This window comes from Microchirus variegatus, assembly GCF_963457635.1.
Source record: "Microchirus variegatus genome assembly, chromosome: 20".
In the NCBI taxonomy this organism is placed as follows: domain Eukaryota; kingdom Metazoa; phylum Chordata; class Actinopteri; order Pleuronectiformes; family Soleidae; genus Microchirus; species Microchirus variegatus.
Genome location: NC_139821.1, coordinates 20205858 through 20233214, shown reverse-complemented (window position 1 = coordinate 20233214; position 27357 = coordinate 20205858). Strand labels below are relative to the sequence as shown.

The following is a 27357-nucleotide window of genomic DNA, read 5'->3' as shown; positions in this document are numbered from 1 at the left end:
TACAATTTAAAATCAGGATTTTGTATTTTACTTGAGTACTTATTGACTCAAGTATTGTACTTAGTTACTTTATAAATCCTATCCGTTATTGAGTAAAACTAAAAATTCAGCACAATGAAGAACTACAGGGGAAAATATACATCAGAACCAGACGAATGATGATGTGATTATACGAATCTGAACATAGAGGGTGCGCCAAAAGTGACGTAATATGCTGTGTCGCACCGGACGCGTGAGCTCCAAAATAGTTTTGGATTTCTGACATTGTCATACTTCTACTACCCTCACACCCCACGCAAAGTAACTAAGTAACTTTTACTTAAAGTACATTTCAAATGAACTACTTTTTACTTCTACTTGAGTACATTTTCAGATTACTACTTTTACTTCTACTTGAGTAATATTTCATCAAAGTATTGGTACTTTTACTTGAGTACAATATTTTAGTACTTTTCCCACCTCTGCCTGTTAGATTATATCAGCATGGGTATGAGTGCTTTCAGAGGACTCAAGATCTACTTTTAGGATGCAATTCGTGAGCTGTTCCTCTGGACATGCTGCAATTCTCCTGTCGCCCGGCCACTGAGCTGAGTGGATACACACTCTGACCTCAAACTGTCACTGACTAGTCCTCTGCTGTCAGGTGACAAACTCGGGAAGAGCTCCTCTTCCGCTCTAAACTGCAGATGACTGCTGTTTTCCACTGACGTCTTCCTACTACACGGTTTGTCCTGAGCGGAGGAGGAAAATATTTATATATCAGGGCTATGTAAGACCGCATGCAGGGCAAAGGAGGATGCTGTTTATTTTTACCTGCTCTGGGCGTCTGAATGCGCCACCAGTGGGTTTACAGCCCGGTGCCTCTCTTTCAGATACGGAAGGGTACCTTGTGTGTCTGTCAGGTGATGCCAAGGGACATGACAGAGTGACCGTATATAACACTCTCAGGAGGAGAAGGAGTTGTCTCAGCAACTCATGCTTGCTGTTGCCTAAACAATGCTGCAACACCAAACACTTTTTTCAATTAAAAAACAACTTGTTTGCTAACTATCAAGAGAGCATGGATGAAGTACATATTTGTACATTTGTAGGAAAGTAGAGAGGACAAAAGGGAAAGCTATCAGAACAGTGTTCAGTGAAAGTGCTGAGGAGCTGCAGCACGACACAACAATGCACCATGTCGCATGCCTGCTCAAAAATTGATTTATTAAGAAACAGAACATCATAGATTTGAGATTGGACCCGTTTTAGCTTACCGCATTACCGCATACAAGTGTTTTTTATTGAGCCTATTTTTGGACTTCATGCAGTTACATTTTTTAGCCAAATTCCACTTATGGGATTATCTTGATATGTTTTGTGTTTATAATTTTGCAGTTCAGGGAGGTATTGATTGAAAGTCTACAATGAAGTGGGAATGAATCGTTAAAACTTTTGGTTTATCAGCCCAATCCAGTAAATGGACTAACTTCATGGTTGGGTACTGCAGTGAAACTCAAACATGCATCGACGCACTCAGACGCACACGCTCTTTTGTTAGTCTTGCACTCATACACACACATATTTTACACCATAAAAGGCAGTGTGAGAAATACCCATTAATAATCGGGGGGTCCCATCGCTCATTTGTTGCGCAATACTGTTCCACCACCCCAGGTGCCACCCTGCAGTATTGGCTATCTTCCCTGTCAGATGTGGGCATGTATGGACCTTTTCCACAGCGCCATTTGCAAAGCAATAGACCGGAAGTTCCAATTAATGCTGCTTTTTAGTGTGTATCTGCGTCATTACATTGTTTACGAAGCCCTGAAGGTTCAAAACAAACAGTTCAGCCACTGCTGAGAACGCTGTGTTTTATTGTAATCTCTGGCTCAGCGAGAGCCTAGATCCAAGCTCCCTTCTGGTTACGTAAACACCGGTTCTCCTGAACAGCAGATCCTCCTGCTCCGGGCACTAGTCCGGGTACATCCGATTGCGTACATTGAACCGCAGAAGAAGAATAACGTCCGTTGTGGAGGTGTTTCACGAGCGACAGTGTCTTCTGACTCTGGGTCTGACTCCGGGTCAAAGTCATAAAAGTGACTGTGGCGGGGAGTCGTGAAGATGCTATTTTTAAACACTGTTAAAACAATGTTTTGATAATGAGTAGCAGTGCATCCACCGTTCCAGAGGGGGGAGCTGTGCTTCTGAGAGCGGATGTGCTGATTATGTCACTTCCGGGTACTGGCCAATCACAAGACAGTTTGGAAGGCTCTACGCTGGCTGGCCAATCACAACACACTCTGTCTTCTGGGTGTGAGATTTCAGTCTGAAATATCGCGGCTGAGGAGAGCGTCAGTAAGAAGAGATTTCTATCGGCTCGTTTACAGCAACTAGGAGGTTTTTGACCATAAAAACAAGTTAATGTATCTAAGTAGACCTCCATAACTCACATATATGTGCAACAGGACCACTCTATGGGAGCTTTAAAACTTAAAACACATAAAATGAAAAGATAAGAAAGCATGTAAAGTGTATTATGTATGTAGATCATACATGTAAAACTAAAATATTTAGGAAAAACATGTTTTCCAATTAATTAAATATTAATCAGGGGTCTAGCCCCCCAGGCCCCCCTGTATTTTGCACAGTGCTTTAAGGTAAAGGGGTTGAATCTTGCACTGTTTCAGGTTTGGTAGCCTTTGCTTATTGCTTATAGCTGCAATTTCTGTACACAAGCAAGTGCATACATCACGTTTACTATCTACTAAGACAGATATGCCAAAGCCAAAATCATTGTTGTGTGACTAGTGATGAGAAATGCAATATTTCTGCACGCAACAGCATATCTGTAATATATATTGCTGTTTTTTTTTGTAGTCTAAATGTGCTAAATCTGTAAATTGGATCTGTCCGTCTGACAGTTTATTACTTTCCATTAAGCACATTCAGCTCTGACTAGTTTTCCCAAGACAAGATCATTAACCCCAAATAAGCTTTTTGCTATTTTCCTTTTGGGATTTAAAACAAAATATCCTTTGACTTTTAATTATAGCATAATAATAATGGTGATGACATGTATGATTATAGTAGTATCCTTGAAACTGAGCCCCATTTGGAACAACTTCGGAACAAGGGTCTTTCTGCAAGGAGTTTGCATGTTCTCCCCGTGTGTGCGTGGGTTTTCTCCGGGTTCTCCGGCTTCCTCCCACAGTCCAAAAACATGCGATATGGGGATTAGGTGAATTGGTCACTCTAAATTGACCGTAGGTGTGAGAGTGTGAGTTAAAGGTTGTTTGTCTCTATATGTGGCCCTGCGATGGACTGGCGAACTGTCCAGGGTGTACCCCGCCTATCGCCCAACGTCAGCTAAGATAGGCACAGCACCCCTCGGGACCCTCTGGTGGAGCGGTGAAACTGGATCTGGATCCTGCAACTTGCAAGAGGAGGACACACCGAGAGAGAGAAAAAAGGAAGGAAAGACACAAACTAGGGAGAGAAAGAACATGTTAATGACATAATAAAGTTATATTCATACCCTGAGTGTGAGAAAGTGAGTGTATCACAGGAATTCTAGGATTCTAAGATAAGAATTTTGATTTTTATGACTCTAACCACAGGAAGTGATCGACTTTTTATGATTTTTATAATCAAGCAAACAATCAAATACTCAATCCCATTCCTAATATGTTCTAAGTATTTCATAAAGTGGCAGGAAAAACAAAGTTCTCTATAAATTGACCATAAAATGTCCATAATAATATATGTCCTTGTGAACATAACAACTTGCACAGCAATGTTCTAAAGTTAATGCCCAGATAAATGGGAGGGTTGTGTCATGAAGGGCAATACAACGTAAAATTTCCTCCGAATCAAATATGCAGACAGAGGCTCTGTTGTGGCGACCCATAAAATGGGGAGAAGCTGAAAACGAGGAAAACTTGAAGTAATCTCTAATTTGAAATAAAAAAAAGAATTATTTTTTTTGCTAATTAACATTAGCTCTATTACCAATTATACTGTTTTCTAAGTATTGTCCTAGAAATGCCATTCAAAATTATATGGAATCACGACAGTATTCTCTTTTACACAAGTACTGCCTTATTAGCATCATACTATTACCATACTGAACTATAATGTAGTCCATTGGGGGTTTTCTATACATTATGTTCTCCATATCTGCAAATAGTTGTGTATGCATTCTGCTCACAAATGTGCAACACAACATAATTCAGCAGGAGAAACTGTTCTTCCTCCTCCTCCCGAGTGCCTCCTTTCCTCTCCTGGATTCTCCAGAGATTCCCCCACTGTTGAGAATGCAACTCAGCCAGACAACCTCCCACTGTGTCCGTCATGTGTGAACAGCCAGTAACAGCTGGACTCTATCTGGAGTGTCTTGAATGTTCCTTGAGTGGAGAAGAGATCAAATGTCTTGAGAAATAGCTGCATAATTGGTTTGTCTGAAGATAAAATGAAGGTAAACCGTTTATATCGGTCACTGTCTAGCCAATAGGTCTATGAGATGATGTTATTCTGAGACCAGCTGACCCCTAAATGTCAGCAAGAAAGCTTTTCCTGAATGTAAATGAATGTACTCCATCATGAAGTTTGGACTCCGCCAACAATAAAGAGCATACGCTTCTTGGAAGGACTGATTCATTTACACTTTTTCAAAGAGAGACAAACTCTATACTCAACTCTCAGCCAAGTCTTTGTCGAACCATCACTTGAAAGTGGTGGATTAAAGTTCTACTTTTCACAGACTTACAGGCTCATTTCAGCATTTTGAGGCTGTCTGGTCAGCAGGCAGAGTTTAATAGTTTGCTGTTCAACTTCAGAAATGCTTTGGACTAAATCCACCCACACTGCCTCGAGTCTTGTACGCATTAAGTAAGACTGACAACCTATTTCGGGGACTTTCGTGAAGTGTGTTAAATTGTGCTTTCCGAGGGCCTGGCAATTTCTCCCACTCCCGTTGCTTTGGTTTGTGAAAGCAGTGGGGGTGACATTGAGTGACTTCAAAGTCGGAGAGACGAACATGATACTCATTTGTTTCTGTCAATCAACAAGCAGACAAACAAACAAACCAAAAAAACAAGCTGCAACGAAATGCAGCAGCAGCCATGAAGCTGGGAACTAAAACCCCATTTTTCTATTACTGCTGAACATCAAAGCAGACAGCACATAGATATCCCCTCTCCCACCCCCACCCTCGGTCACAGATGTAGATCTCAGCGAAGGCGCATACATTTGGATTTGAGAGAGGACAGGATGGAAGGAGGTTTTCTCGTACACTTCAGCTTAGGGATTTTGGGACTTCAAAAGGAACCGTGAATTGTGAGCCAGGGAAAATCTGTCAGTGAGCGACGGTCTAATCCAAAGGTAGCGACTAAATGTTGCGGCTGCAGCTAATTGTCCCAGAAGCAGCCACACCTACTCAATCTCATCACACTGCTACATTTGGTAGATTGTGCACCTGCATTAAGATGACAGGGATCTGTGAAAGCTTTGTAGGGTCACTGGTTTCATCTTGTCACGATAATAAGGTAGAACCTTTGCCTGTCACCCTTTTGCCGTCGCTTTCATTCTCCCACACAAACAAATAGAATGTGATCCATCTAAAGGTCCATGAACTCACATGTACAAGTCTGCCGCACAAAGGGAAAAAAACAGACCATCGATCACAGACAAGCCCTAAGATGGACTGGCGACCTGTCCAGGGTTATTTACAAGCCCAGGATGAGGAGTACTTTCCTTGGAAATGAAATGTGAGAGTTTCCATCGGCTGGACACTTTGAATTGTTTTCTTACTCTCTGTGTCACAAGCTGCTTTTTTACTCTGACATGGCAGGTTGTGGCTAGCACTTTTGCCTCGCAGATAGAAGATCCGGGTTTGCGGCCCGGTCTGACGGAGGGCCTTTCTTTGTGGAGTTTGCATGTTCTTGCGTGGCTTTACAAATCAATTCCATCGTTTCCCCTAGTAAGCACTGAAAACAGATGAATAAATAAATAAATAATACCCTTATTAGGTTAAATCATCCACCTACTCAGCACATTATTTACTAGTTCTCGTAGTTCATATGCCAATCATGTTGTCACCATTCACTCGTAAGATGAATTAATTACTTAATTAATCAACCAAGCAACTAATCAGTTATTTCATTCATTATCCATTCAGTCCATCTAGACTTACTTTCCTCTTTCTGCCTTCCCATATCTCTTGCTTCATTTAACAATATTTCTATATCCGAGATCTAACTGCTGTTTCTCCTATTCTCATCAATCATGACATTTCGTACTTAGAACCCAATCACATTCACTTTCACAGCCCCTTTGTAAGATTTCAGAAAACTTGGCATTAATGGGTTGTGACTATGCCTGGACTGAGTTCAAATGTGCTCATCACTGCCCTGCAGGTCTCCCTGCTCCAGCAAACCTGATTCAAATGAATGGGTTGTTACCAGGTTTCTGCAGTGCTTGTTGACCATGTAAATCAGGTGTGTTGGTGCAGAGAATCTAAAACATGCAGGACCAGGTTCGTGAATCACTGTGTTAAACATGGACGGGCCTGAGGCAAATCCTCCGGCCACAGCCCTGCTGTGATTTCTTGTCACCTGACATGAATGGTACATTCATTTCTTAGTTTATTGAATACATTGACCAATCACATCAAGACAAAAACACTCAACGCTCAACCTTGCCAATAGCAATGTTTAAGGTCCAAGACCACACTCTGCTGTCAGCACTTAAGTGGTCTAACCAACAACCATATGAATGCACAATACACATGTATTGTTTATTTTCCCAAGAGTATTTTTTTTTTCCATTTGAAGCAGTATTGTGAGATTGTACAATAATCCATCCACCTGTAATTTTTACATTATGTGTCCACAGAAACTGCATTTAGTTCATGCCATATACTACATTCCACGCATGCTTTTCTGATCGATTCCCTTCCACTCCTCTCTTAGAAATAAAAGTGCTAAGTAGAACCAGGTTCTTCGGCTTGTCCTCATAGGAGAACTCTTTTTGGCTCCAGGTAGAACCTTTTTTTATAAAAGTTCCTGGTGGAACCCCTTTAAAACCCTTTATTCAGGAAAGGGGTTTTAAAAGGTTCTCTGGATCAAAATGGTTCTTACTGGAACCATTAGTGTTACCAAGAACCCTTGAAAAACCCCTTCTTCAGGAAAGGGTTTTTCAGAAGCAAATGGTTCCAGGTAGAACCCCAGTCCTTGTAGAAGGACCCTTGTGGAACTCTTATTTCTAAGAGTGTATATTTGTTAGGGAGGCAGAACACAGCTGGACCCAAATGCTCGAGACTGGAGGCACGCTGGAATGTTTTAAGAGTCTTTATTTATGTCTCTTGAATTCTACCACTAAGGCTAGATAAATAACAAAAAGCGGCGCACTATGGCTAGAAGATATTTGACAGACTTGACTTGACGGGCGTTCGGTTGGCAACATAAAAATGTACTGACACTGAGTGAGGGAACTGGGGACATTATATAGGCGAGAGGAATCAAGGGCAGCTGTGAGTGATTGCATAAAAATGACCAGGTGAAGTGCATGAGGGACTTAGGGTAGATGTGTCAAGGAGGACGTGGTGACAACGAAACAGGAAGACATGAACATTACCAAAATAAAAGGGGAAGTGAAAATCAAACCCAACACCAAAAAAGGTGACATGAACTTAACGTCACTCTAAACCAACTAATAAACAGACTGCACAAACAAAAAACACTAGCATAACTGACGCCAGTTACTGACCAGGTACATAACTTAGACAAGAGAAGAGTACAGTAACACATTTTGGGCTGCATGCTGTGTAGGGTCTGCACATCCCATCACAGGCACGAGTGGATGATGACATTTACATCACGCAGACCTCAGCAGACTCATTACATTTCCATGCACAGTTCTACCTCGACTATGCCATTTAATTGGATGACGATCCTTGTCCCAGCATACAAGCATTTGGGGGAATCGATTGACTGAATGAAGTGTGGCAGCCTCTGTTCTGCTATATTCCCTCCTTCAGCTTGTTAGTGTTAGGTGATTTGTGGTTGACCTATTATGCCACAATAGGTCAACCATCCATTAACTCAAAAGCATTTTACTCTTTATGCTGACAGAGCATAAATTCAGGCTCGTCATCAGTCCAATAACACACTGCTCTTGATTTTGACATGTCTTCTTCTTCTGTGTACCATCTAATAGAAGTCTATTATTTCTGGGTCAAAACTTTGAAACTGGAACATGTGCCAAGAGCCTAGGCCAGTTTGGGGCCAACGGAATGTATTAAACTCCCAAGAGCATTATCTGGGTGTGTTAGTGAAAACTATAACAATTAATCGTACAATGTAAGTTGTTCTAACAAAGTGTTTCTCAAACTTTTTATACCAAGTACTACCTGAGAAAATATTGAGCTTTTGAAGTAACCCTGTTATCACCAACCACTCACCACTGACATACCGAAACCACCACTTACCACATGGGGTCTAACATGTTTACAAAAGTGCTGCTTAAGTTGGATGAGCACAATTATTAGATTTTGTTTTTGTTGAACATACTGACTAATCTCCCTTATCCAAATTATTGCAATTATTTAAGAAAAGAAACCCAAAAATGTCAAACAACATATAGTGCAACGGTAAAGGAAGATAACCGGGGAAAAAGTCTGTATCCACAACTTTAATTGGATGCATTCTTAAAAGCTCACCATGGGGTAATTTATCCACACACCTACATCTAACATCATGGCATTAGTATGACATCTACTCAGCTCCTCACACCACTGCTGTTACCATGGTTACCCCACCGCTCCTCAAAGGGTCACAAAACAGTCCAAAACAACATACATTAGGAAACCTTCACTGTATGCTGATCCCATGCCACATGAGCTTTGCTGAATTATATCTATATAATGTTTGACACTTTGGCTAGAAATTTCGTTCACTAAACCAGCTAAAAGTTCAAAACATCATTGGAACATCGTCGATCACATATAAGCACATATAAGCCTCCTCTTTAGTCTACACCATTGCAATCACCTTGTATGATTGTCAGGGACAGATGTTTGAGATTAAAAAAAAGTTTCCTGCCTGTTCTCATCCTGTCTGACGTCAATTTAAAGAAAATATGCTAAGTAGCAGGTAATCATGGTGATAATAATTAGCTGAGAAATCGTTTGCTTCCATATTTAGACACGGCAGAGAGGCTGCTTATTTACGTGACAAGCATTTTTGCTCAGTGTCTCTCACATTATATCAAAAGCATGAACTAGAGGTGTAGTGTGCGGACGATGCGGTAGAACGCACTGAATTGGATTAATTTCCTCTTGTTGTGAATGACTGATGGGAAGTACAATCAGGCCTAATTGAAGGGGTGGAAACACTGCAGAGGCACATAGCTGGCAGTCCAGGATGCACCTCATTACATTGACCTGCTGCAGGCACTCTGCATTAAAGGAAATTAGTTGTGTCCAACCATGTAACCTCAGCACCCCGAGGCCCACTGATTCATCACTCTTCATCCCATTCAAGGCTGTGGTCCAGAAGTAAGAGCTGTGAACTGTCGCCTTCCAGCAGGACAACCACTGGAGCTCAAACAGAACGCTGAGGAGTAGGCGAGCTCCATGCTGTCATTTGTCAAATCATGAGATACTATGCCTGTTACTATGTGCTTTATTTGGTCATCCTGATCGAGTGGATGTGGGTACATTGGGCCCTCTGGCCCTGGGATGTCAAACTCATTGTAAGTCAGGGGCCACATACAGAGCAGTCTGATCTCAAGTAAGATCTCAAAATAATAGCATACTAGCACAAGAAACAACAAGAACTCCAATGTTTTCCCTTTGTTTTACATTTACTGATACTGATGACATATGAACCACAGCTTACAGATCACAGTGAATCTACAAAGGTACAAAACATTTAGTCACAGTTATCTAGAACAAAACAAAAGTCTAGTATTTCACATATGATGAGAACATGTCAAGAGCTAGAAATTATTTCTACTACACATGTATGTAGTGTTCTTGAAACTGAAGTGGGAGCTAATAAATATGCAACCCAAGGGGACTAATTAGGAATTACTGTATGTATAACTACATATTTGTAGTTGATTATCTTCAATGTAGTGTCAACTCTCCTGTTCTGCTTCTGGACAGTGGTCGGGGAAGCACAGGGGAGATATAACCTCTAGGGCTGGATCTGTGCCTTTTCCAGGTTATTTCTACAGATAGAGGATGAACAGGCAGACACTCAGGTGACGAGTCTGAGTGTTTAGTTCTCTCAACGGTCTTGGAACACAACCCTTATTTACCCCACTTCAGAGTGACGAATGCTAACTCTGCCCATACGCCGGCTTCTCTCTCTTCACTCTCTTCTCGCTCACGCTCTCTCTCTGTCTCGCTGCACGTACATTTGTTGCATTCTTACAACAGTAGTTTACTCAAATGCATCTTGATTGAAACTTCTGTTGGGTCGGTTCTGGCCCTCAGACCGTACATTAGTACCAAAACCCCACTTGTCAGTTAACAGTCGATGTTATAAAGGGGTCGATCAGTCTTTCTCAGGGAGATATGTGGAGTAGTGGTTAGTGGTAGGCTCTTGCCTTGCAGCAAAAACACCTGGGTTTGTGACCCGGTTGGACCAAGGGTTTTTCTGCATTAACTTTGCATATTCTCCCTGTGTGTGCATGGGTGTTGTCCGGGTTCTCCGGTTTCTTCCCACAGTCCACACTGCAGAGATAAATTGGACACTTGGCCCTGTGATGGACTGGCGACTTGTCGAGGGTGTATCCCACTTTTCACCCCATGTCAGCTGGAGCCAATACTAGGGCTGAATGAATTAATGGTTTCATCCATGCATCCATTATCTATAGCTTTGAGGGGTGTGGAGGGGGGAGCTGGAGTCAGTCCCAGCTGAAACTGCTGACATCGTGCGATCACGTTGGCCTGGACCAAATGATTTAGATATTATATCTGTACAAATGAATATCATACCAATTGCACAACGCACGCCAACTGCAGTTAATTGGGGGACTGTACTTTTTTTAATGTTTAAAACATAATCTGCCTTTATTGCTTCAGCTCAGAACCAGGATCACTTACATAGCCTTAAAACACGAATGGCCTGTTTCACTACAGCGATTTACATATGACCTGTAAGTGGCACTTTTCCCCGCTGGTGCAAATTTATATTATTTTTTTCTGCGACTACATGAGACAGGTACTAAATGTACTGAATTCATTTTCAGCTCTGTTCTCCAAGGTGTTCTATTTTCATCAAACAAAGGTATCAAATGTGTTACTCATTCTGCAGCATGTCTGTAGAGTCTCCAAGGCTACATTCAGGTTACTCGCCACATTGTTTGAATCTGATTTAAACATGATTCAGTAAGTTTCTTGCATGTGAATACAATTTCCCTCTCCTAAAGGAAGTCAGGTTAAAAGTGGTAGAAGCGGATGGTGACGAGACGTGCACACACAGTCTTACACAGTGTGCAGCTACGATACAAATACGGTAGGTGTTGAGTTACATGTAGCATCAGCACTATTGTGTGATACAATTATTATGCTGGTTATCTTTTGATTCTCAACCGAAGCAGTAGTAGAACAGTTTACCAGAAAAATAAATTTTTTGATAAGATGATATAGGATGAAGTTCGGAAACAGAAGATGTTGCTTCCAAATTGTGAGTTAGATTTTCCCCTAGAGAACAACACTCTCCTCCATTGTTGTTTGACTTTACTGTGACCCTTAAAAGTTGTTTTGTCCTAAGATGGCCATCATGGTTTTTTTTTAATTTTTGTAATGCATGTTGCATTAAAAGGCTCTGTACTTGGCCCCATCCTGTTCATCATCTATCTCCTCCCCCTTGGTCAGATCTTCCACAAATTCAATATCCACTTCCACTGTTATGCAGACGACACCCAGCTCTACCTTTCTTCCAAACCCAACTCCACCTTCCCGCCCTCCTCCCTCCATAACTGTCTACAAGAAATCAAACCTGGTTCTCTTCCAATTTCCTCCTCCCCAATTTCAACAGTAACAAAACCGAAGTTCTCCTCATAGGTTCCAAATCCACTCTCGCCAACACTCCAAGTTTCACCATCCCCATCGATAACTCCTCTGTTTGCCCCTCCCTACAGGTTGAGTCTGGGTGTTGTCCTTGACGTCTCATTCCAAACCCACATCAATAACACCACTCGGTCAGCCTATTACCATCTCCGCAGCTTAACCGTCTCCACTCCACTGCTATACTGGTCCACTCCCTGGTCACATCCCGCCTTGACTATTGTAACTCCCTTCTTATTGGTCTTCCCCACAAGTCCATCTATAAACTCCAATTGGCCGCCCGCATCATCACCAGGATCTCATCTATCAATCACATCACACCTGTTCTGCAACAGGTTCACTGGCTTCTGGTTAAATTCCACATCGATTTCAAAATTCTGCTCCTCACCTTGAAGGCCATCCATAACCTCTCTCCCCCATACCTCTCTGATCTCCTTCACATCAACACCCCTTTTCGGACACTCAGATCTGGCTCATCTATCAGCCTCATTGCTCCTCCTGCCCGTCTGACCACCATGGGGGCCAGAGCCTTCAGCCGCTCTGCCCCCTGCCTCTGGAACTCCCTCCCCCCGGCATCAGGACCATTGTCTCATTCCCCATCTTCAAATCCCATCTGAAAACTCACATTTTTGAACAGGCCTACTCCCTCTTACTCTATTATTTGTTGTTATTATTATTCTGTTGTTGTACGGCGACCTTGAGTGTCTTGAAAGGCGCCTTCGAATATAATGCATTATTATTATTATTATTATTTTTTGAATATAAATATTTCAAAAGCCTTAACAGCACTGGCTATAATTTATCTGACAAATACAATGAATGTCAAAGTCTACTTTGACATTCATCAAGCTCAAAAGTAGCTCCACTCCTTGTATAATTGTGACAGCAAAGGTTGGTAAACCTGCAGCTCTTACACTCCTGATAACGCCGTTGAGTGTTAGAGTTTTCGTTTAAGTGAACATGAATGACTTGCGTAGTTGGGAAATTTCCACAGAAAGTAAAAGCTCTTGTCATTTCTTCTGGCACTGATCTCACAGTCTTTTTCATGCGGAGTTCATGATGATCGCCGCTGTGGTGAAATGAAATCCAGTAATTTAACGTGAACTTGGTGAAAATGAGAATGTAAATCACACAGTCGGATGCTGGTTTTCTTTTGGCGAAAAAGAGCTGTGAAGCATCATCGTCATACCTACAACAGATAAAACAGCAGAAACGATGTGTTTCCACATGTGTGACAATTTCATTCCTGTGGCCACAGTGAGGAGACAACCTTTCTCTGGAAGGTCACAGTGAGCCACATACACAACCACTGATTTTCTCCGAGATCTCTGTATCATTTGCATGAACAAAATTACATCCCTGCTGCACATTTGTCATCCAGCTGGCCTACACAGCGTCCCTGCCCCCTTTTCTCTTTCTGTTTCGGTTTGCTCTCATTCTGTCCTTGTCGAAGAGCTCATTTGGTTCTGACTGACAGCTTGGCCTTAACCTTCACATTCTGGTCGGCTGCAGCAGTCCTCCATGTCTGTGTGAGCCGAGACAAATACTCAGCTGATTTTTAAAACGATACGTAATCTCTTCTCCGGCTGCACCTCTGGATCAGACCGTTGCTCTGTTTTGCAGACTCATTGTCCTACATTTTTCTTCCAAGACCTCAATATCAGTTGCGACTGATGTGATCACCTCTGTCTTTTTTGGAACGTAAAGGCACCAGTGTACACTGTGTTCAATATACCCTTTGCACAGCAGCCATTTTGTCTGGTCACAGTAGGAAATTAATCACATTAATGACGGCCAAGTTCCATTTAGCATCCTCAGACTCAGCGTGCATGCTGGCTCACAATGTCCTGACTCACATGAACTAAACAGAGCCACCATTAAAGAATTAGTAACATGTAAAAATGGCTGCTATGCAAAAATTAGCAAAACCTTTATTCTGTATGTCCTACTTTTGTATGTCTCACTCGATTACTTGCGGCCCTCCACTATTTTATAATGAAAACTTGGCTCTTCCTTGGCAACACATTGTGTGGTCAATAATGAGAGAATATAATGCTGAATATGTTTGTTAGCAATACTAAAGTTCTAATTATATATGCTTTTTTAGCGTTTTAGAGTTTAGAGGCCCTTCCTTTTATTGCCAACCTATGGTTAAGGTTCTCAAAAATAGTCAAATAGTATGGCCATCTCTTGGGGGTATTCTCTCTCTGACCTCTTGTTAAACTACCTAAACCTGTCGCCGCAGATGTTTCCAGTAAAAATGACCTGTATCTGACCTGAGACTGAATGGGAACAAGACACAGTATGTTTTGGGGAGTAAACATTATACATATACGTTTTTGTACAATTGTCTTGATTAAGCTATGAATTTGTATAGTCGGTCGAAATGTTAAAGCTCCCGTAGACCGGAAGTTCCATTTAACACTGTTTTTTGGTGTGTATCTGCGCCATTTCCTCGTTTATGAAGCCCTAAAGTTTGGAAACAAACAGTTCAGCCACTGCTGAGAACGCTGGGTTTAATTGAATTCTCTGGCTCTGCAAGCACTCGGAAAAAGCCTGGAATTGTGACGGTAGGATCACTTTTCCTGAACAGTAGATCCTCCTGCTCCGGACACATCCGGTTGCGTACATTGAGCTGCAGGAGAAGAAGAACGTTAGGTTTGTTCATATTGATGATGTCATTTCTTTCTCCATTCGTCTCCATTAGCCTTAATAGACATTATTTAAGTGGCAACCACCATCTTGGATTTTAAAACCAGAGGAGAACATATTTAGATGAAAAGGTAAAAGGAAAGGACTTGCAGACAAACGTACCTTGCTTTATGATCCACTTATTACTTAAAGGTGCCATATGTAAGAATGTGGCCAAAAACAGTTACTACATTCAAATTCAAAATTCAGAGGTCTTTTAGGTTTCGTTTTCTGACGTAACTGGCAACCCGTAGTTGCTCGGCAGCTGAGACTCTATTGACTGCAATGATTGGTAGACGGCGGTAGGTGGCGCCACATGCCAAAACATGATTTCAAAACATAAACATGATTTGCAGTCTGCAAAATATTTTTTTTAATGCAAACATTTTGTCTGTACTGTTGTTGTTGGTGAGTTCAGTTTGTTATATGAACATTATTCCTGAGTCTCTGTGACATTAGGAGGATTTTATGGTCAGTTGATTTATATTTATTACATAATGCACCTTTAATGGACATGGTCCTGATTGAAAAAGACCTGAAACTAGTGATTTAGACCATAAACGCTACAGGACAATCTTCTGATGGCCCCCGATGGCCATTCAAATGTCGCATTTATGGCATCTCCACTTTCCAGACCCTGAAAGCACGTTCATTATTTATACGACAATGCTTCTCAAAGTGTGGATGTATTGCCGGTGGGTTTCATGGTGGGCTATTAACAATCCTCACATTTACATTCTTTGTACTGGGGAAAAATATCTCATAAAATATGATGTCTCCTTTTATTATGGGGGTTCACATTTATTCGGGTGAATTATGGGTCATTATAATTATATTAGTTGTTTTGTTTTTTTAATGACAGCCCAATATACATAAGTGTGGTTCAATCACTTTGAACCTGCAAATACCTGCATATTAGCATTTGTGTGAATATACTGCCTGTACCATTACAATTGGCGAAGCCAGTATTCAAGTTATAATTTGTCTTAATCTCTGATGAATTATTATGACTCAATATAATAAATGTCTTACTTTTAGTTACAGAAGTGCTGGTCTATAGTATTCATCGGCACATCTCTAAATTGTGAGCTCACACCCTTTAATGGCAATTGAAGAATAATTCAATGATGGGCTTGTTTTGGATAATTTGTGGATATGACAATTCCCTAAAATATAAATACATTTGTTATATACATTGCTATTTTGGACGACCTGAAATTATGGTTTTCCCCCTTATGTGTTTTGTATGAGGTAATGTCTTGTCGTTTACCAGGCCTTCTAGAATCAACCATCTCTAAATGCAACGAAATGCACATCTTTAACATATTCAAGACAAAGATTAATTGTGTTAATATAACACAATTAGTTAATTACATCTTCCTTTTGGCCTCACAGCATTTGTCATCAGTGTCTAAAAACCTAGAAAAAAAAACATTTGTTGGATAGAAGTTGTGTTAAAGTTTAAGATGACGTTCTCTAATTACAGGAAGCAGAATGTCGTCACTGTCACCTCAGGGGTTAACATCGTTGCTGTTGTGACCAAAATTAAGGCTTTTAAGGATGTTGGCCAACATGCATGTAGTAAATATATATCTGACTTTTGTTTGTTTTTCGGACTTTTTAAGTGGCATGCAGGTGGATTATTTCTGCACAGCAGTGACTGTGTCGTGAGGAAACAGGCAGTCGGCTTCATCCAGCTCAGTTTAGCACAGCTCTGTCCCTCTCTGAACCTGGATGGATGATCTGACGTCATCACAGTAGGGGAAAGGAGAGGAGAGAGTCTTGTTACTACCAGCAGCTTTATCCTCCAAGACAGCTGTGTTTTATAAAACGTACTCCTCTACAGCCTAAGCTTAGAAATTCTTTGAGCGCTCCAGTGGGGGATATTAGCAGCCTGCACTGTAGCCCTCATGGATAAATGTGGAGTAAATAGAAGAAGATGATTTACCAAAATAAACTTTTTGAAGTTTTGACACTGTTGTGATTTAAAAATAGGAAAGAATCAGCAATTCACCTACTCACTCCTTGTCTACCACGGTATCCTCAACATGAGGGTTGTGGGGGGGTTGGTGTCAATCTCAGCTAACAGGGCGAAAGGGGGAGTACACCTTGTGTCCTTATCACCAAACTGCACGTTTTTGGACTGTGTAGGAAGCCAGAGTAACCCACGCACACACAGGGAGAACATGCAGACTCCATACAGAAAGGCTCTTGGTCAAACTGGGATTCAGAGTGACCTTCTTACTGCGAGGCAACAATCCAGACCACTGTCAGTATATGTAACCCATCAGCAAATCAGTGTTTTACAAAAGTGACAGAAGGATTACATTTTCACTTGTAGAAAATATTAAAGTGGACCAAGAGTTCCAATTAGCGTTGTTTTTTAGTGTGTATCTGCGTCATTACCTTGTTTAAGAAGCCCTGAAGGTTCAAAACAAACAGTTCAGCCACTGCTGAGAACGCTGTGTTTTATTGTTAACTCGGGTTCAGCGAGATCTCTGAAAAAACCTGGTCCGGTTTGGTAAACAATGGTTCTCCGGAACAGCAGATCCTCCTGCTCCGGGCACTAGTCCGGGCACATCCGGTTGCGTACATTGAACCGCAGAAGAAGAAGAATAACGTCCGTTGTGGAGGTGTTTCACGAGCGACAGTGTCTTCTGACTCTGGGTCTGACTCCGGGTCAAAGGTCGTCAAAGGGACTGCGGCGGGAAGCTATTTTTAAACATTGTTAAAACAATGTTTTGATAATGAGTAGCAGTGCATCCACTGTTCCAGAGGGGGGAGCTGCGCTTCTCAGAGCGGATGTGCTGAATAGTACTGGCCAATCACAACACACTCTGTCTTCTGGGGGTGAGAGTTCACGCTGAAATATTGCGGCTCAGGAACAGCGTCAGAAAAGAGGATTTCAATCGTTTACAGCAACTAGGAGGTTTTTGACAATAAAAACAAGTTAATGTATGTAAGTAGACCTCCATAACTAACGTATATGTGCAACAGGACCACTCTATGTGAGCTTTAATGTATGGAATCACCTGAAACAAAGCAGGTTGTCATCAATAATAGGGCTCTTCCTCCACCTGTCACTCACTTGCAATCTTTCATTTATACGGGGTTTATACGTTGGTTTTGCAACATTGCAGGCACTTGTGTGCTTAGGTGTGAGATAACGTATATTAGAGATTCCCACACAAAGTCACACAAAATTAATGTCCATCCATCCATGCTGTTCGCCTGTCCATCACAGGGCAGAAACAAACAACCATTCACTCTCACACACACCTACGGTCAATTTAGAGCAGGGGTGTCAAACATACAGCCCGTGGGCCAGAACTGGCCCGCCAGGGGGTCTGATCTGGCCCGCAGGATTAGTTTGTTGTTGAAATACTATACTAAACTACCTGTGTGTTGTGTAAATGGTACATTTAGGGATAATATTATTGAAATAGCAAACAAAAGGGAAAATATTCAGAGTTCTTGTTGTTCATATGTTATTATGCTATTATTTTATTGGTCCGGCCCATTTGAGATCAAAGTGCACTGCATGTGGCGCCTGAACAAAAATGAGGAGTTTGACACCTCTGATTTAGAGTGTCCAATTAACCTAATCCCCATATTGCATGTTTTTGCACTGCGGGAGGAAACCAGGAGAACCTGGAGAAAACCCAAGCACACATGCGGAGAACATGCAAACTACGTGCACAAAGTCCCTTTTTCTGATCAGGTCTCAAAATAAATGTATATAATAATAATAATAATAATGAAAAAAATCCACAAGAAAAAGGCTAGTGTTTGGTGGTGTTGAGCTGATGAGTAAACACAGTGTATGCTTTATTGCTTTTATTTTCCATGTATCATGTTATTTCTAATACTGTATGCTGTATGCAGGTACTGCATTTAGAATCCATAGTGGTTGTGTTAATCCACTCTTGGCTGTGCTATACTTGTCCATGCAGATAATCCTTTTCTGCACGTGAGCTCACTGCATCCTCCTTCTTCCCACTCTCATCAAAAATAGTAACTGGAGGAATTGTGCTCCATCTCCAGCACACAATGCTCATGTGCATACATCATTGTAGCACCTGGATTAGTGTGGTTGGAGAGTTTTTTTTTTTCTCTGTGAAAAGAACACTTTACTCTGTGATAAAAGCTATGCTGATGCATGAAGTGTGTTTTCTTTAGAGCATAGGAAGAAAACCGTGACTGAGAAGAACTGCTTTAGATTCAGAGTCACTTCAGCCTGGTTTGTGAACCTAGTCTAATTGATGACATAGTCCTGGTATTATGAGTTAGAACTTGGTGGTGAATATGTTTTCCTGCTGCAGAAGACTGTGTAAAGACTGAATGTGTAAAATCAATGCATAAAATACAGTATATATTACATTACATCGTATTCTTTTTATAGATTCCACACTAGCTACCGGAGCTTGACGCACGTCTTGATTTTTCTTCATAGTAGGACCCTCGTGTCATGGTAGATACAGCACTGCAACAGCAGTTAAGGCACTCATGCCTGAAAGCACATGGAAATATGACGTGCACAATCTGACATATAACATATGTTATGTAACAGGCCATGTAGCATGTAAAGAAAACTGGCAGGCCGGGCATGGCAGCCCCTCATTTGCAGCACAGTAATGACATAAGTTGCCAACCGAGTGAGTCTAGTTTCCCCATATTTGCACTGAGCCATGAGTAATTGGGAGCGGAAAGCTCCATCTCATGGTTGTCTGCAGCAGCACTCAGACTTCAAAGCACCACACTGCCTCGCTAAGAGAGAGGGAGGGAGAGAGAGACACCACTTCTCCTTGTCTCTGCTCGGCAGCTTCTCTTTGGGACAGAAAGCATCTTCTCTCTCTCTCTCTCTCCACCCCCACTGACCGTGAAGAGCTCCATATTTATCATCAAGCGAAAGGCTTAATATTGCTATCAGTCACATCGTCTGTCCACTGTTTTGATTGTGGAGCATATCCGTGGGTGTTCCGGTTAGTCTGAAGAGTCCACAGCATGTTTTGCTTAATTTTTGCATTCTCATCTTGTCAGGGCCAACCCAAGTCTTTATGGGGCCCTAAGCTGAATTTGATTTAAGCCCCCAATCATCAACAATCCTCTTTCTCAAATCTAGACTGATTTATTTAGTTTTTTTGCATGACGCTTTCTCAAGTGACAACTCAAACACTTACTGAAAAAGTTATACAGAATGTAAATTGGGAAATAGCTAAATAAAAAGGTCAATTCTTAAGGGGGCTAATCATTTTGACCCTGGTAGTTTTTGTTTTTTGTGGAATTTAATTTAAGTCAAATAATGGAAGCATCTAGGCTGTTTGAAAAAGCTGTGTTCAAAATTGTTTGCTCTGCTTAACAGCACATAGGATATACTTTTAAAACAATTACATTTTCAAAGGGGGAGTAATTATTTCGTCCTCAGGTATAATGTCTTTAATGTGTTAACATGTCCGACTCTGCATCTCGGACTTTAGGACTCGTGTTTTTAATACAAAATTGGTTAAGACAGCAACCAATTTATTTCTATGAGTCATTATTGTGACTGAATGGGAAATAAATGTGACAATACAATAAGTACTTAGAACGTTCTGTTGTCTGATATTATTTTTTTTAGGTTTTAAAGCGGACCTACACCGGAAGTTCCAATTAACGCTGTTCTTAGTGTGTATCTGCGTCATTACCTTGTTTATGAAGCCCTGAAGGTTCTAAACAAACATTTCAGCCACTGCTGAGAACGCTGTGCTTTATTGTAATCTCGGGCTCAGTGAGATCTCTGAAAAAACCTGGTCCGGTTACGTAAACAGCGGTTCTCCTGAACAGCAGATTCTCCTGCTCCGGGGCACTAGTCCGGGCACATCCGGTTGCGTACATTGAACCGCAGAAGAAGAATAACGTCCATTGTGGAGGTGTTTCACGAGCGACAGTGTCTTCTGACTCTGGGTCTGACTCTGGGTCAGTCATAAAAGGGACTGCGGCGGGGAGTCGTGAAGAAGCTATTTTAAAACATTGTTAAAACAATGTTTGGATAATGAGTAGCATTGCATTCACCGTTCCAGAGGGGGGAGCTGTGCTTCTGAGACCTGGTGTGCTGAATATGTCACTTCCGGGTACTGGCCAATCACAAGACTCTGTCTTCTGGGGGAGAGTTGAGTCTCAAATATCGCGGCTGGGAAACACCGTCAGAAAAGAGGATTTCTACCGGCTCGTTTACAGCAACTAGGAGGTTTTTGACTGTAAAAACAAGTTAATGTATGTAAGTAGACCTCCATAACTAACATATATGTGCAACAGGACCACTCTAGGTCCGCTTTAAGTAACATAATTCATAAACAGTATCCTATGTAATGATTTATCAATCTTCAATTTCCAGTGCAGTTTCCAGTGTCAGTTTTTCTTCTATTGAACATGATGTCATTTTTTGTGAATTACGGTATGTTCCAGTTCAGGAGAAGAGACTTTTAGTCAGTGGACTTCAGCTTGATTGACAGCTGTATCATCCACAAGGAGCCTGAAGAACTTATATTTGCAAAATGTTGACATGGCACCAGCAAATTTGTGAATCTTACGGTTTTAGATTAGATTTCTATCGGTGGCGTCACGACTGGTTGCCATGTGGTCTACACACACATTGTTTCATTTTGCCAATTTTAAAGCAAAAAGTAGGAGTTTATATGTAGCCCAACATTGGAAAAGAGAGAAACAAAAATCACTTTGGCCATCAAGTACTGTGTATCAGTCTACTGTAGTATTAGCTTTAGTAACTGAACATGATTTGTTGTTCGCTGGTGGTAATAGTTGCAAAGGAAACCTTGACTTTTTCTTTGACCTCACTTTCAAGCCATTTGTGTGGAGGGGCTTTAAGTCTCTGTGTTGCCGCTGCGGTAGAGGATGATGAGTCCACTCTGCATCTTCCTCCCATGAAGTCCAAGCTAAGCGATAATCCTGTTCGTCACATCACAGAGCTTCTGTAGCCACAGGCTCACAAATCCTCAAGTTATTTACACCGAGTGTGGAGGAAAAGAGGAAGAAGAAAAAGAAGAAAGGAGCTTACTTTACTTTGACCAACTGCCACATACGATTTCACAGTACACTGCTGTCCTCCTACTTTCCCGTAATTAGCTCAAAGTTAGCCGCTGTAAGAGCTGCTCTCCTCCTTTGCAACGTCATCATATAGTATTTGCCTGCCAGAATACATTTACGCTGCAAAGGTTTCCACTGCAGAATTCTAGAGATTAAAACAGAAATAAATAAAAAATTGCTCTTTATTTTTCTTGCAATGGAAGCATGTTGACACCCTTTGCCCGATGTTTGGGAGTGGAAGAAAACATCAGTAAAAGGAGCCATGAGACTTATGATTTGATGGATGGAGAAACTAATCAGAGCCTGAGGATTTTTGTTCTTGTCTGATCTATTAACAACAGCCAGTGCTTCTTTGCAGCCATAACCAGGCCTACCTTATTATTAATCTGTCTTGGTGCTTAGTAGCAGTTTGGATCGGATTGTGCTGGTCATTGATTATTTATGCCCACATTTTCTCCCCAAGTCATTCAGGGGAAAAAAAAAAAGAATCATCTTCCCTATTTATTTAAACCTATTCTCTAATTACTACTACTCTTTTAATCTTCATCATTTAACGATAGAAATCCATTATTGGTAAATCCTTATCTGAAGTATAATTAACAGTATAGAAATACTTTATTCCCCAAGGGGAAATTGCTTTTAACAGCGGCAAAATATGATACAATAAAGAATTCAACATAAAATAAAATATAATAAAATGTAGAAATGTACAAGCAATAGTGCAATAAATGACAGAATGACCCATAGGATATCAGGTGCAATGGTATAAGGGAGAGGCTAATGTAGTCTGACTAATAATCTCATGAAGAGACATTGTGCATTTGTGCAAATCAAGCAGAGTCCGTTTTGTACATAGAGTTGTTGTAAATCCTGATGTCTGATGGCAGGAATGACTTCCTGAATCTGTCCTTGTGACAGCGGAGCTGTCTAAATCTTTTGGAGAATGTGCTCTCCTGAGGATGTTTGGGGTTATTCATGATGGAAAGCAGTTTCTTCAGCATCCTCCTCTCCATCACCATTTCCACAGTGTCCTACTTGCAGCCAATGATGGAGCCGGCCTTCTTAATCAGTTTGTGGATTTTGCTTGTTTCTCCAGCTCCAATGCTGCTCCCATAGCACACCACAGTTTAAGAACAGTACGCTGGCCACCACAAACTGGTAAAATAACTCCAACATCTTGCTGCATACATCAAGGGATCGCAGCCTCCTTAGAAAGAAGAGCTTGCAAAGCCCCCTTCCTGTACACAGCACTGGTGTGAGCCTTCCAGTCCAATCCTCCACTATCTCTTTGTCCTCTTCCTCCTGAAGTCCACCACCATCTCCTTGGTCTTGGTCACATTCAGAAGCAGGTGGTTCTCATGGCCCACTTCACAAAGTCAGCTACACCACTGTCCTGTACTCCCCCTCCCGTGCATCCCTTATACCCCCCACCACCGCAGAATCATCAGAGAACTTCCCCACTGTGGAGGAGGCAGCAGGGGCTGTTAGCTGGTTATCCCTCTCGACGATGCCCGCCAAGGGTTTCTCCTTCACTTTGAATCTGGTGATACTGGACCACTCCCTTGTGTCGTTCTGCTGGAGTTTGAACTCCTTTGAGCTTCCTCATCAAGGTTTTCTCTGCTCTGCCTCAGCACCTCCTCCTCGTCCCCATGTTTCAAGGCCTCTTTCTTTTTGTTGAGGAGGGTCTTCAGATCCCCGGTGATCCAAGGTTTGTTGTTGGGATAGCAATGGACAGTCCGGGGCAGGGAGAACCGTGTGTTGACAGAACCTGATATATTCTGTGACGCAGTATGTCATGGAGTTGCAGAGTGCATCCCACTCTGTAGTCTCAAAGCAGTCCTGCAGAGCCAGTTCCTGAAAACTCCTAATGCAAAAATATTAAATTAAGAAAAGGTGCTTAAATTGAAAGAAAACACTGTATCAAGCTGCCGCTAGCACGGCGCCATCTTGGATAACACCTAATCAGTAAGTCATGTGCAGGCATACTCACTTTGAAAGGAAATGTCATATCAGTTCGGAACTACATCTCCATTGCCTCTATATTTATTTTAGTCAAACACATACATTAATATACTATACTATGTACAACATTCCCTTAATTATACAAAGTATACAACATAACTTTATAAATCAAGTGAGAAATAGGTTCTTGTTCTCACATTTGCATTGTGACTTCTATTTGCAAACAGAAAAATCAGCCCCCATTTAAGAACATACAGCGTTCAGATACTTCCACATTGGCTTCAATCACCAGACCAGGAGATTATGTCAGTTTTCAGTGAACACTAAATAAAACCAAAATGTCTGATGCCAGGAATCTCCTCACTTCGGTCTCCTCTCTTCTGTCAAGGTGGTGTCTAGACTAGAAAGCTTCCAGTAGTATATTTAATTGGTTCTGTGCACTGTTCATTTGTTTATCTGCATATGCTAATGAGGCTAATGGGGGTGGAAAAGTGCAACATTAACTGCTATGCTCCTGTAATTAAAGCTGCTATAAAATGAGTCTGTATATAGGGCAGATAAGAGGATGTCATGTGCAGGCATAGTCACTTTGAAAGGAAGCGTCACATATGCAGTTGGCACAGTGTTTCTGTATATACAGCTTATATCTGGGTGCTGAGGAACGACTAGAGTGTCCAGCTTTAGAGCTGTGTGGCGTCAGGGTTTGTCAACTTGGCTTCTTAGCACTGCTGCTTATCTCCTTGGCACATATGAGCAGCAGGGCCACTCCACAGTCTGAGAAACCAAGGTCATCTCCCCACTTCCTCTCTCACACATACACTCTCTCTCTCTCTCTGTGGCTCCTGAGAATTCCTCCTCAGACTGTGAAGCATGTGCTGGCAAAGGAAAACCTGGTTTCTGAGTAGGAGAGGAGGAGGGAAAAAGAAGAGGCAGCAAGAGTTGTCAGCAGAGGATGTTCACTTCTTTACCTCAGTTCACCTCAGTAGGAGTTTGATTTACATAAAGAATAAAACAAACAGATCTTTATCATCCTGAAAAAAAAAATTCTATGTATTCTGCACGCAATCTAACTCTATAATAGGCTCTATAGTTTTCTACATTAACTCAGTATCAGATTGAATTGCTTGAGTATTAAGTGTTGACGTTAGGCTGCGGTAGGCATCATATTTTAGTCATTAACGATCAATAATTCCCTAATAAGCATTCATTATAATGTAAATCAAGGTATCAGAGAGCAAAGTAGACTTAAAAATAGTCTAAAATAGAGTTAGACAATAAAGGCAATCGAACATAACGTCATTATGGGAGAGATTGCCTCCAGAGAGTCTCCATCCCAAAATGTTCCTGCAGATGAGACTCAATCACAATCATCTTATCATATTTTTGTTGCAAATCTGCCTAATACACTTTTAATTGGTTGAGTAAATGCAACATATTTAATAAAACACACATTTCAGTGCATTTGTGCAGTGCATTTTGGTCAGTTGTGTATTGTAATGAATAAAAACTACCAAATAACACAAATAATCAGATGTCAAGTGGAAAGTAGGCAGATTGTCCCACAGACTTCCTTTCAAACGGAGTTATTTTTGCATCCCAGACAGTCACCCCCTGGTGCCTATACAATGTATTGCTATTGGGTTGATGTCATGGAGGAAACCAGATATTTCTATACATGGTCAATGAACCTGCCATTACCCACGGCTCCACCACACGTTCGGGCTCAATAACAGGCACCTGAGCTGCAGTCGTAATCCCTGGGCCTTCTATGAATGGCATGGTAGAATCCCTTTAAAAATAAAGGACTTCTCAGGATGCCTGATGATTTCAAACAGGAAATGACAAATGGGTGGGAGTCATTCCATCAGAAGCAGAATGCTTGCTTCCATCTGTTGGTTTAAGCCATCCCTCTGCTATCACTCCTCTCCTCCCACACTTTTACTCTCACTTTCACCCTCTCTGCATTTCGAGAGAGACAGACTATACTTCTGCTGGAGGCCAGCATATCCATCCACTCTGATATTATTCTTGCTTATTATTCTTGATCATGTGCTGGTATGGGGCAATGTGGTGTGTGTCACTTAATGACTAAAATGGTGTAGTGTGAACTAGGCTTAAAGGGATAGTTCGGAATTTTGGACATTAGACCTATTTTCCAACTCAACCGGTGTGATGGAGACGTCTGGAGACGTTTTCAAGAAATTTCATTCAGTTCTTCTAGTTGCCGAGTTTGCTGGTGCTATGGGTAGCGCAAGTCAATGGTACTAGCTAGCATGGCATTAGAAACACTCATACCGACTCCACAGTGCACCCGAGGCATTGTGGAGTCGGTATGAGTGATGTACATAGCTGTGTTGATAGAATAATATTTGAAACAAAACTAACCTTGCATCGCATGAATTTTTGAGGGACTACTTTCTCAGCAGCGGAATCAGTCCGCCGCTGCCATAGCCTAACAGGAAGTATGACGCGCTGCTGCTGAGGCATAAATCCTTCAAATTGCAAAGTTGGTTTTATTTCAAACATTTTATCAACACAGATATGTACATCGATAGTCTGCTGTTACAACTGATTTGCCTCGCGTGCACTGTGGAGTCGGTATGAGTGTTTCTAATGCCATGCTAGCTGATACCATTGACCTGCGCTAGCCATAACACCAGCAAACTCGGCAACTGGAAGAAATGAATGAAATTTCTTGAAAACGTCTCCAGACGCCTCCATCACACCGGCTGAGTTGGAAAGTAGGTCTTATGTCCAAAATTCCAAACTATCCCATAAGTGGCCACACATGATGAGTGGTAAAAGTGTTAACCCTACCATTGGTTTCATGTGCCAAATTCAAATAACTTCAATTTTGACTTTGAGAACCGCTGACCTTTTTTGTGTGTTAATGCACAATTAGTGAATTTGATCTTGCACTAATGAGAAACAATGACAATTGGGTGCTTTGCACAGACACCCGAGTCCTTGACCTGTCCCAGGAGTTTAACCAATATTCCTCCAATTACAAGCACAATTCCTTTCCTCTTCCTTTGAAGTGCAACTAAGAGCAAGTCTAATGTTTCAGTGATGGTTGAATATAATTTTTAACACAATGAGTACTTTTGAAGTCCTTGAACATATCCAGGAAACACACAGTCCCAACCATCACATCATCAATTCATCTTCCCAAAGACTGAGAGGGAAAGTATATTTCCGTTGCCCTCTGTCTCCTTAATCTAGCTCCCACAACTTAGGAAGTAATTACTCTCTCCATCTCCCTCCGCCGCTCTCACCCTCCCAGCGTTTCTCTCCGCTCCTCTTCTCGCTCCAGCTGCCCGTTTATTAAGATAAAGATCACTGAATATTCCCGACAAGCTTCAGTGACAGGATGAGCAGCGGAAATGAAGGCACCTGAGGCTGTGAGCTTCGGGATAGATAGGAACTCGCAATAACTGCAGAATCTATGAATGTAGAATGCAATTTTTGGTGTTCTGCAGTTGTTCAAGGTGACAGCGGGGTTTTCGATTGAAGTTAAGGTCCCAGTTAAGATCAGAAATATGGTTTATTTAAAAGTATTAAAA

General features: G+C 41.5%; 1 protein-coding gene across 1 annotated transcript in view; it reads left to right on the top strand.

Annotated features, from left to right (window-relative positions):
* The window catches only part of tmem178bb (transmembrane protein 178Bb), a gene marked incomplete at both ends in the record, with an annotated part of 105622 nt that overhangs the window by 51876 nt on the left and 26389 nt on the right, over window positions 1–27357 (top strand). The gene's annotated exons all lie outside the window — the stretch shown is intronic.